Raw genomic sequence first — 12,816 nt, forward strand, 5'->3', positions numbered from 1 at the left:
GTATCCCTTTCGTCAGGGATGTGGTTGTGTGTGAGTCCCAGTTAGTGACCTCTATATGGAGGTAGGCATATGGGTGTGTTTCAATACACACAGTTTTTGTTTTTAACCTTATACTAGGTTGGGTTATCGGATTTTTTTACCCATGTACAAAGGTACGTGTTTTGTCATAGACTCTTACATAGGGCTGGGTTGTGGGTGTTAACCCCACTTACATGTACAAGGGTACATCCCTACATAAGGTGAGTGCTCATGGGTGGTAGCCCCATTTTTCACTTTGTTGTGTTTGACGTCTCGCGCTGCACTTCTGCTCTGATCTGTGGGTCTGATTATGTCTGTTAGTCGCATTTCGCTGCATGTCATGGCTTGTGTGTAAGTCGCCCTGCGCATCACGTGTTGTCCTGTGTAAGTCGCTCTGCGCTTCAGGTGTTTTGTTTAAGTCGCCCTGCGCCTCACTGTGTGTACCCTCTGTGTGGTCCATATTGTGGCACACGTGCATTTATGGTGTTGGTTTCACCCTTGTTCTCTTTTTCTGGCCTCGGGAGTTAGTCGTAGGGTGTGGTCCACCCTTCTCTGTATTATTTTCTAATGGTTTTTTGGGAAGGATGGGGATATTGCTTGCTTAATATTTATTGTTGCTTCACAATATTATTCCTTCCTAAAGGTACACAGTGTTTCTACTCTGGCGAAGTTGCTTTCAGTTTGGCTTCTCTGAGTTTTAACCTTTTCTGTGATTGTATATTTTATTGACGCTTCGAAATGTCTTAATAATTTTTCATGGGAGATATTGATACTTATGTATGTTGTATTTTATCCATCCTTTCTTGTTTTTTTTATTGTTCACTCTCTCGTGATGTTTTGCTTTATGTTGCATTCCTGAGTTTAGAACACTACTGCTTTATTGTGCATAGTTCTTCTCTTGAAGTTTTGTTATTTTTGATTTTATTTAAAGGAAAGGGATAATGTTATATCCTCTCTATTGCATTTACATGTAAACCAGTCTAGGTCCTCCTAGCTGCTCAGCCAGAGTGTGAGTTGGTTACGGAATGTTGGTATGTCTGTGATGCTTGGAATGCCTGGGTGCCCGAGTGGATGAGTGGATGTGTGATGAGAGTTAGAGATGGGCTGAGTAGCTAGGCAGGCAGCTCCTGGTCGGGCTGGTACATGGCTGGTACTTGACCAGAGCTGGATGGACTAAGAAATATGTTAACTGGACATGGAACCAATAAAGAAGACTTGGAAATACTACAAGGCTACCTGTGTCTCTATGTACAGGGTACAACAAACTCCTTCCCCTGCCCTGATGGCAATACTATTAGTAAATTGAGCGGCAAGTCAGGGATCACGTGTACCTTATATGTGGGCTAGATTCTTATTACACATGGAGCAAACGTTTAGTCATTTTAATCAAACATACGAGTTTTGTACACCAGAAAAGCTAAACTCACACATTTGAAGGTGCACTCATATGTGAGAATGCAGAAAAAGTAGATTATTCAAGTTACTCGACCTGCAGGTCTAAAAAAGTTTTATGATTTTTCGAGGCCTGGAGTCCTTCCAGACAGATTTAGGGAATGTGCCAAACTCCCAGTTTTGATCATGGGGAGGATGGGCTTTTTAAAATGGCTGCCCTATCTTGACTTTTCAATATGCTTCAGAACAATCCTTTTGAATCGCAGCCTCAGTTTCCCACGTATGAACAGATCTGATGCACTTCCATCTGTGGTAGGATGGCTTACTGTGGGTGCCTTGGAAAAGTGCCATCAATCTGTGTATGAAGGTGGGCTGGGATGGAAGCCATCCAGTCCTATCAATGGAAGCACACCTCATTGTAGTGGTGATAGAAATGACCCGACCTTCCAGCTATAGCAAGACTGGTTTACAAACAATCCAGTACTGAAGCAGCTGTATGGTGGCAAGATTCCAGATAAACCCCCCCACCCCAACCCACACACACACAAAAGTAGTATTTTAGCCCCAGTACAAAACACTTAAAAGATTAGACTGGGAAGGCAGGGTGACGAGGAAAGCCCCCACTATGGACGGGTAACATACTTCCTGTGGTTGCTGCACTGCTTGCTTTCCAGCGTTGAGATGTAATTGGTATTTCTGCCTAAGGAGTCATTTGGGACACTGATCAGACTAAGTCCTACACTCTCCTAGCTGCAGAATATATCTGAACAAGTCCCTGCTCTACAAATATGAGCCATTAAGGCATGCCTGAGAGTCTCATCTCCCAACCACTTGTGTGGTCACTGTGTTTAACCAACTGAAAGCAAAACAAGGGAGCTTCCAAAATATATAAAACACAAATCATAAATGCCCGCGTAAGTCTTCTCCCCTTCTCTGGGAAAAAGATTTAGGGCCCTTAATAGAAGAACAATGGACTGAGGCCAAAATGGTGCCAGAGAGGTCGCCGTCTTGGGGACAGTACACTGATACAATGTAAATACTTACACAGGGTCTATTACACCCCCATTCGCCTGTGGAGTATTCGTCACAGTATCTCGCTTAAAGGCTGACAATGTTCCAGCTATATGGGCCACATTTTCAATGTGGTTTTGGGAAACGTGTTTATCCAGAGGTATTAGAGGAGGCCACTCGCACTCTCTTGTGAGTGCTGGGTGTTCCCATCGAATTTACTACAACACAGCCTTACTAGGCCTAATTGGTAACTTGGATCTGGCCAGGGTTACTAACAAACTGTTTAATCTAAGTTTTGTCTTGACAGATCGGTGACACAGCCAAATACTGGAGGGTTACTTTGGTGCCGCAATTAGAAGAAAGACTAAAGGGCATGGATCACTGATCTCTGATTGGGGCATCAGTCTACCAGATGAGGGGATGTCAGCATAAGCATCAGAAAATCTAAGGCACCTGTTGGGACACAGGGAATAATCCATGGTCATCTCCTCTGTGTGCCACTGATAAAGATGGGAAAGGTGGCTACTTACTTACATAACCCAAACAGTTGGATGGCCTGTGGCAAATCTGTGTTACCTATGGTGCTGATGTCATCACTCTCTGTCTCTTCTCAATCTCTCCAGCTGTTGTGTGGTTTTTAGCGGGTCTAAAACCACATACAATATAATACATAGTACAATAAGACAAAATTTATATTCATCCATTATGGTTGCATCTTCAGAAACACTGGTTTCTAGCACCCAAGTCACTGAGGTTCATGATTGCTGTAACACGAGAGATCAAGGTGGTGGGTGAATCCATTGACTCTCCCCAAGGGTGTTGACATGCATCTTAAAGGCCCAATGGTGCTTAAAACAGATGGAAGCTTCCTAGGGTGGGTAGGGATGCTGGATTCCAATCCTGTTCAAGCCAGATGGTCTCTGAAGGAAAGTTGTGAGATTCAACAGCGCAATGTATTAATGAGAACAAACAAAATGACTGTAGCATACATATTGTCAAGGAAGCACACATTCCAAATTGCTGAATACAGCAGCAGTTCAGGTGGGGCTTGGCTAAAGTCACACTTACTTTCTGCTCTTCACATCAGGGCACAGGAAAATGTTTAAACAATACTGGTATGCAGTTCCTAATATAAAAGCAGGTTGTTGGATAAGATCAAGTGCTCCAAATGGAGTAAGAAGTCAAGAGAAATTTCTCCTTTTTTGGAAAAAGACCCTCACACCCCCAGCCAGGTAAATGTCATGCTTCATCATTGGGTCTGCTCCAACTCGGGTCGGCGCTGCAAAACCCAATCAGGTGCCCGCGATGGGGCATACTTGGCGGAGATCTTTATTCCTTAAGCCGTTGGGTGCAGTGCGTGTGAGGGCCCTAGATCAGTGTAGGTGATGGGAATGTGTAGGGGAATGTGAAATTAAAATAGGGAGAAATGGTCCATTCAAGATAATTTTAATGAAATTGGCCACTTCCCTAACTAAAATAAACAATGCACGTATAGTCACTATGGTGTGAGGTTCTACGCTAGTGATATCGGTCAACATGTTTCTTGCCCTTGTATCAAATTGATGGCAATTCTTCAGGACCAATTAGGAACTGCCTACACTTTTTAGGTCTCGGACTAGGCAGCGCATGCGCTGTCTCGTCGAGAGATGCTGTATACAGTATAGTGGGGGAAGCCCACCTTCCGTCCATGTTTTTCATTGGCTTTAATCAGAAATGCTGCACTCTCATTTGTTTCTGGCTTGTTTGTCTCTCCTCCTGATGGCCATGTCGTCATTTTAATCCTTACATGGCTATCAGCCCCTTTACTTTGCAAACTCTTTTGTTTCTCTGCGCCCCCCCTTCCCTCCCGCAGTCTGTAACTTCTCTGCACACCCCACCCCACCCCACCCCCCCCACTCCCACTCCCGATAATGCCGTCTTGGAGTCACGCACTTTTCTTTATAATGCAATAGGGCTCGCATAATACGAGTCCTATTGCATTTAGAAATGCTTGTTTTCTCGTCTGATTGGCTGGCTGAGTCGCGCACTTTATTTTGCCTGACCTGTCCAGCCGGCTTGTTTGCGCATGCGTCGTCCAGCAGACGCTAAGCAGACGCTCCTGTGCATGAAGCATTATTTTTTCTCGCTCCCCCGGCGCAAGACGGGACACGCAGACTGGCGAGTCCTCTTTAACAAGCACAAAGAGCAAGTTTGATTGTCAGATACTCGTTCTGAGGCATCGACATCTGTGCACAACAGCACCAACTCAAATACATGTGATGACATGACAATGTACAAGCTAAGACCAAAGTAACCAGCGATCTATATCCACATACATACTTTTATGGACGACTCCAAATACCATCTGAGCATTAGCAAAGGCACATTCCATATATGCATTGATTGCTGTCCTAATGAGTACACGCATGAAGATGCAGTTACTCCCACAGACATGTATGCACTCATGCGCTTGAGCAGTCATCTGAAACTAACACATGGGAGAGACAGGGAAAGACATGCCGTCAGGGTCCTGTTTGCCGCTCTTCCACTCATTCTCAGGTGCACGCAGATAAATAACGCACACACAGGGCAGCCTGGACAGACCCGCTCAGGAACTCGCTTCACCGTACCTGAGGTAGCCATGTCACAGAGCACTGTCATTGCGCATACCTGAGTCTAGCATTGCTTTGGTGGCTGCTCAGTGGACTCTGAATGAGTTAGAGATTTTCCGCCCAGTCTGCCCTCGACGTACATGAAGTATATCTACAGCGTGGTGCTCGGGTCGAGACAGGGATGAGGGGCTGCAAGCAGCGGCCTCCATTGTTGACTGTGTTGATTGATTTAGGCGAGCTGCACATAACAAAAGAACTGCGCAGCCGCCATTCTGGAACCTGACACATGCCTTGTGGTTGAAAAAAGAACACAAAGCGTGTCTTAAAATTAAGGTGCTTTAAAGAGAATATATGTTATGGCGTGAGCAGCATTAATAGCGCGGCCATCATTCTTGAATCAAAAAACATAACATAAGTTAAAGCGCGGCCGCGCAGCGCAAAAAAATATACGCGGTTGCAGGAAAGCATGTTGCAGGATAGTTAAAGAAGGGTAAATGAGTTTCTAATGCTGCCTACAGATTATGTTAGAGGTATTGGCACCTAAGAAGCAAGAGCAGCTTTAGAACATGTGTGTTAGAGGTAGCATAGCATGTTGCTCCTATGCGGGAGACTGTGATCTGCATTGGTGGTTGGGAGAAGTCTGTGGTTGGCGGCTGCTGTTTGGACACAATCTTGAAACAGCTTCCACCAGAATGTAGCCTTCTCAGCCATCACCTGCCCTCTACACGGGCCCACTGGGCCAATGGAAGCTCCGCGGGGAGGCCCAACCTCTTCTGTAGGTTGACAAAGTTAGGTGACAAGAAAAGGCATTTGAGTAGGAAAGAAAACCAAACTGTGCAGCATATTATGTGATTAAGGGCAAACTACGCAATGTATAATGTCACATTATTGTTACACTATTTTCAGTTCTTCACAGACTGACACGTCAGTTTCTTACAACAACCATTCACATCTAGAAGAGCTTATTCGCAATATAACTCACCAACAATTAGCAATGTAGGCTTTTGTGCAGGTGCAGAAACACTGCTCAATAGTGTGCATTCTACCTCTGGAGTGCAACAGATAGTGCAAATCCTATGCAAGAAGGCACTTGGTGGAAAGAAAGCCTACATTTACATGCTTACTGCAAATTTAAGGGGTGCCTCATTTATTCAGCCATCCCGCTTACATTCTGAAACCTGTCTTCAGGTTTGGGTTTAACATGTGTTTATGGTACAGGAATTCTGGAGGCACCACTTTTCATAGCAGAATTCTGCATACTAGAATAGCACGTTCAGGGACGAACTTGAGAGCAAGATCAGCAATACCAAAAATTTTCAAACCAGACACAGGCCGCAAGAGGACAGAAGTGTCTTGAATCAAGCCTTAGCTGGGAGAAGCTGACAAGCCTCACTTGCTAACCCCAGAACAGTAAAGTGCAGCCACGTTCTAGGAAATGTTGCACTGAGCAGAAATGGGGGAATGAGGTTTCGTCACGGCTGCTGCCCCCTTCAGCTGAGGGACCTAGGATTACAGCTCTTGCGCCACACTTCTTCCCATCCATGACATGTGAACCTTAGAGGGCTCCAATCCTTAATAAACAGCAAGTGGGTGCTGTGCAGTGCTTAATTTGCGGTTTCCGGTGCTCAGCACCAGCACTTAATTGGTTTATGGTGCTCGGCACCAGCACTTAATTGATAACACCACACTTAGGACAGTCTGCCATATGGCTGCTCTGCTCTTCTAATTTAGAGATGAGCAGAACAATGGCTGTTTATGAATACACAATATACATTAAAATGACTAATAACTGCCTCCTCAGCCATTCCTTTATCTTTGGGGACCTGGAATAATCTGAACTTGTCGCACCTGAAGTAAGAGAGAGATGGTTAGTAGTTGTTTTGGCAGCGATGACAGGGGTTATGGGTGGTGCAAGCTGCTGTGGCCTCCTGGTCAGGGCCCTGGCACTTATTTTACAAATTAAGCACTGCTGTGAAAGGGTATTTTAGCATGCTCTTAATGTCAGAAAATACGGTATGAACCTTAAAGACAACGAGTCTTTAGTGCTTTTACTACACACTGGGAAATGGTAGGTAGTTGGCTTCAAAGAGGAACAGAATCTTATCCCACTTATAGCCCAGCATCCCACATACTTTCAAAAATAATTTTCCCAAATTGCATTTCTGGAAATCAAAATAGAGGTACGGCGCTTCATTCTGTTTCATGTGCCACTCTGCTAACTTCTATTTTGCAGTTGTTTGTCTTAAGCATTGAAATATAGGAGATTCTATTCATTTGATTTACTTTTAGAAGATTGAGGAAAACGTGACTTCTGTTGGTGCCGTGATTGGTGTCTATCTGCAATGTTTCTGTCCCTGTGATCTGTTCACAGTGAATTCTCTGATTTAATTCACTGCACTGTGCCTGGTTACCAATGTACTCCACTGTAGTAGGACTTCTGTACTTCGCAACAGTGTGCGCGGTGTCTAATCTACTTGACTGCAGAGTTCATTGTGTCTGGTGTACTTGACTGCAGTGTTCATTGTGTCTGGTGTACTTGACCGCAGTGTTCATTGTGTCTGGTGTACTTGACCGCAGTTCATTGTGTCTGGTGTACTTGACCGCAGAGTTCATTGTGTCTGGTGTACTTGACTGCAGTGTATTCTGTCCCTATGCTTTTAGCTGCGGTGCTCTGTGCATTCACTGGAGCAAGCTTTGCGCCTAATGAATTACTCTGCAGTATGCTCGCTTTGTGTGACTAATACTCTTCACTGCAGCGTGTTTTATGCTGCACAGTGTTCTATAACCAATGCCTACTATGCTTATTATAACAGGTGCAGGGCGATATTTTTTCTCTAGTACACCGGAACGTCAGGTTTCAGATTGCTTACGTGAAACATTTTCATAATTTCAAAAATCTATGGGAGCATGTGGCTTGCAGTACTTTTCCTTCATGTTCTCAAGATTTCTGATGTGTGTTAGGAGCACCTGGATGATTTCTTGAAAAAGACTGAAACCAGGGGTAATTGGTAGTGAAAATTAGAACGAGCCCTAAAAGCCTTTACGGGAACAGGGGTTGGTGGGAAAATGCTGCATTCACTAAAGAGTTAGATTAACTGAATCTAACGAAAAAGTCTCCTAGTACAGTGTTTCCCAAACTGGGGTCCGAGGACCCCCAGGGGTCCGTGGCACATTCCCAGGGGGTCCGCAGACAGCAGTTTTAAAAGCACTGCTAAGTCCCTTGTAAAATTAGAAGTTTTCGAGCAACTATAAAAGTGTCAAGAAAATGCCAGTAATTAATGTACCTGCTGGAGAGAGATGAGAGTTTTGTCTAGTGACAGCTTTGACTTATCTAATGTGACACAGAGGGTTAATATGCCTACTGCAAAGAACGTGCACAATGCATTTTAAAAAACAGTATTTTATGTGCATAGGTCAGTGGGCTACTGATTTTGTCACAGAGATTCTTTTGTCACTGTGCATTCATAAGGGACAATCATAATCTAGCACAGTGTCCTATAAACTGTCAAAGAGCTGCTTGCAAACTGCATGGTAAAAGTTAGCAACATTTGTTTATTCCCAGTCTATCATTATCCTGATGCTGCTATGTACCCACTTTCTGCACATGAAGAATTTTGTAATGCCTTTTTGTCACTTCTATGTGTGCTGCCTAATGCAGCACACATAGAAGTTACAAAACGCCATTTTTATTAAAGATTGTTTATGTGTAGGAAGGGTCACCATCCTGAACATAAACAATCAAAGGTGTTTTGCTTTTTCAGTTGGAAAAAGCAAAAACGAAGAGAAATAAGGCATTTCTCCTCATTTCGCCAAGTTAAGACCAGGTTTTTCATTGTCTTAATTTTGGTGCTGTCTCCTATTTAAGCTGACCTTGTAAGTAGAGGGCAGCGTCAAAATCAATGGGTGTTGGAGTGAAATGCCCACTGCAACTCCCACTGCCCACCCTTTTCACACTGAGCATTGCGGGAAAGGGGTCCTTATTTACAAGGCAGCGTTAAGCCACAATAAGTGGCTTAACGCTGCCTTGTAAATAAGGCAAAGACATTATTGCCACAGTAACATTGCAAAAAGTGACGTTCCCATGGCGATAGGGACTTGTAAATATGCCCCTAAAATCCTTAGTAATTTGAGTATTTGTTTTGTGTGATCACGCTTGTTTATTTTTTTCAAATTACTGTTTTAATGTTTGAAATTTAAATCCTACAAATTGCTTGGGGGTCCCCGGCTTCCAGTGGTGACTCAATGGGGGTCCTTAGGAGTCAAAAGTTTGGGAACCACTGTCCTAGTACATGCCTTTTTGTTGTTGGAACATAACCTTTTTGTGACCACAATTGTGCATTCGCAGAGCCAATAGCTATGGCTAAACACTTATAAGGTCCCAAAGGCGACGCTGGCACAAAACACATGATGACCCTTGGGCAGGAACTTTACATATTTCACTCATTATATTAAAACTCCGTTGTCAACACATTGCATGACATGCTTTCCTGCAACATTCAATGTGCCATGCATGCTTTTACTTTCCAATCAGCCTGGGAAAATGGTGGCTGCTTCATTGAAAGGAAATAGGTCTCGCATTTACAAGAGTTTGGCCTATCAACATTGTAAATGAAAATGCTTTTTATTTATGTGTTAATATAAAAAAAAAAAACATAAATAAAAGGCATTGTCATTTACAATGACAATAGCTTAAAACACAAAGTCGTATTCAGGAAGCTGGTGCTTTGGTGAGATCAAAAATAAGGATTACTCTAAGGATAAAAGCTGGCAGCTGAGTGGATGCAAATAATAAAAATGAAATAAAAAGATTCTCACCCCATTAGGATCAGCGATGGACCACAACAGTACCGGCCGGTGTAGACACTAAAGTGTAGTGTCCTGATGTATGGGAAAAGGTAGTTAGAAGAGGCTGGAGCACATGTTTCCCAGGTACAACGGTTCACAGCATATGTCAAACTGACAGATAGCAGACAGAACCAACAACAGGTGAATCCCCGTTGTGTCGGATTAGGCATAATTGTCTGTCTCGCTGCTTGGGGCACACAGTTACCCAGTACAGCGTACAAACGGTCCAAGGAGTGAGGGCCTGGTCTGGGAAGTGACCCGTTAGCGTTCCTGTCACCAGCGTGCTTGGTGCTAGGTCCGTCACTGGCGATTACTCCCAAGGGTCAATTCAACTCCTATGAAGCTGTTTGACGGCGGTTGCGTAGGCAGGCGAAATAAGGGAGTGGAGCTCACCTCAAGAACCAAAGTGGGAACCAGCACTGTAGACGTTTATCCCACAAAGACCCCCGGGCGGGGCCTCTGCAGTTCGGATGGTTTCCGTGGGACAAAGTCACAGGTGTGCCGGAACCCAGTATGGGTCCACGTAGCTCGCCCCTGTCTAGTCCAGGCAAATAGCCAGGATCCAGACACAAAGGGAAAAGCGCGGTCACAGTTTACTCACGGTACCACTGGAAGTGGGTCGGCGTCTGTCCTACCCCTTACTCGGCCGGTCCGGGCAGTATCGAGCATGGAGATGGCTCAACTACAAATAGCGGAGTTCGGTGGGAGGAGGGGGCGGTACTTCCGGTGTCTTCCAGGTAGCTAGGTAGAGTAACTAGAGCGTCAACCCCCTAACGGGGGCCATGTTGGAATTACCGCGTCCCAGCCGCAATGAACATAATGTGACCATCGCGTCTGTGTCCCACATGTCCAAGCCCTCGATGTCTGTAGGGTATCCGTACAGTAATGTTTAAAAACGGTTAATCAATTCATGGAGTTGGTCAATTTATTCAGTATCCATGAGTATATACAGCGCTGATTCGTTTTGTATTTATTGTCAACTAGAAATAATTAAGATAAGAGCATGGTATTCCAATGGTGTCCAGTATCACTTGTCGGTAATCACCGAAACATAATACAGTAATGGGGGATGGCAGAAAAGGATGGTAGGGGTAGTGTCAAAGTTATTCTTGCATTAGTTAATGGCAGAGCCCTACTGTGTCACTAATGGGTGCTGATCAAGTCAGAAATTGTATCCAGATTGGTCCAATCTCCTGAAGGGTCAGGAATGAGACCATGCCCTACACAATGGTAATCCCTGATGTGGGTGTAGAAAGGGGTGATTGATACAATTATTGAATGTATGTAGGTATGTATATACATAATCTGTTCCCAGTGTCATTTAGGTTAAGAGACTCCACGGAATGTCTTAGTTGAGTCCTGCCTTGTCGGTAGATAGTCGTAGGACCCACCGTTGCTCAAGACGGAACAGTGCATCCCTGGACATTCCTGGATGCGATTCTAGTACCCCCCATTCGAATGAGTCTGGGGAATGTTGTGCTTGTTTGAAATGAGTAGTCATTTTGGTGTTGGTCTTCAAACACCTAAAGTTGCTTCTATGTTCCATTATTCGTACTGTGACCGGTCTGGAAGTCATTCCTATCTAGAGGAGACCGCATCGACACTTCAGTATGTAGATGCAATTCGAGGTATTGCAATTAGTATGCGTTGTCAATTTCCAGGTGACACCATTGGGAAACCTCAGTTCTGTAGTGACTTTCGTTTTGGGGACAGGCTGAACATGATCCACAAGGATAATGCCCCTTGATAGGCGGTAAATCCCATAGTGTTCTTTGTATGTTGTTACGATGTTTCCTGGGTCTTGTGTGTATCAACATGTCTTTAATGTTGTTGGTCCACTTGAATGCGAACCTAGGTGTGGCAAGATTCAGTGTACCAGTTTTGAGGATGTTCCAATGTTTATGGATGATACTCCTCAATCGATTAGAGTTAGGGGTATATATGGTAACAAATGTAATGGTTTTGTCTGGTTCTCTAATTCTGTCTTCCAATAGGCTTTCACGATTGTTGTGTCTAGCCCTTTTGTAAGCTGCAATCACCTGCCTCGGGTATTCACGCTGGAGAAGGTCTTGTTTTAAAGTATCTGACTCCTTCTTGTAGTCCTAATACGGAGGAATTGTCCGAATGGTAAGTTTCGCCTGAGAGCCCTAGGATGAGGACTACTAAAGAGTAGGAGACTGTTCCTGTCAGTGGGTTTGCGATATAGGGCGGTGGAAATTTTGCCCTCCTCCAGTCTAATCAATAGATCAAGGAATGGGATTTCCCCTTCTGAGATAGCGTTGGTAAATTTCAAAAAGGGGTTCAAAGTGTTAATCCATGCGCAGAATTCGTCGCATTTGTTGCGATCTCCCTTCCAGAGGATCAGTATGTCATCGATAAATCGTTTCCATAACAGCACATTGGAGATGTAAGGGTTTCTGGGATTAAGGATCTCTCTCTCCTCAAACACCGACATGTACATACATGCCAGGCTTGGAGCGAACGTGCTGCCCATCGATGTACCCTGCGTTTGATGATAGAGTTGGGTGTCAAATTGGAAATAATTTTCTGTTAGTGCTAGTGTTGCGCACTCCATTATAAAAGCCAGTGTGGTGGGAGAATCCCACTCTACATTGTTTAAGGCATCCTCAATGACATCCAGGGTTGCCCTTTGAGAAATGTTCGTATAGAGGACCTCAACATCCAGGGTAACCAGCAGGTTTACTTCCTCTGGATGTTGGGTCTCCTCAAGAAGACGTAAAACGTTGGTTGTGTCCTTAATGAAGGAAGGAGTAGCCCTGACCAATGGTTGTAGAAAATGGTCGACGAACTTAGAAAGGGGTTCCAATATGGACCCAATACCTGATACGATGGGGCGTCCAGGGACAGGGGTAACCCCTTTATGAATTTTTGGAAGGCAGCAGAAGTAAGGTACAACGGGCTCTTTGGTTATCAGAAATTCTGCTTCTTTCTTAGAGAT

General features: G+C 44.3%; 1 protein-coding gene across 2 annotated transcripts in view; it reads right to left on the reverse strand.

The window, feature by feature from the left end:
- Positions 1–12,816, reverse strand: part of PIGX (phosphatidylinositol glycan anchor biosynthesis class X) — a 184,847-nt gene that overhangs the window by 160,622 nt on the left and 11,409 nt on the right. Inside the window, exon 1 of one of the 2 annotated variants that reach the window (XM_085634215.1) lies at positions 5,071–5,089. The exons of the other annotated variant lie outside the window; for it this stretch is intronic. The gene's annotated coding sequence lies outside the window, so the exon portion shown is untranslated. Of the gene's footprint in view, positions 1–5,070; positions 5,090–12,816 lie in introns of those variants that run through there. 2 annotated transcript variants of the gene reach the window in all.

The sequence above is a fragment of the Triturus cristatus genome, chromosome 11, assembly GCF_964204655.1.
Source record: "Triturus cristatus chromosome 11, aTriCri1.1, whole genome shotgun sequence".
NCBI classification, from domain to species: domain Eukaryota; kingdom Metazoa; phylum Chordata; class Amphibia; order Caudata; family Salamandridae; genus Triturus; species Triturus cristatus.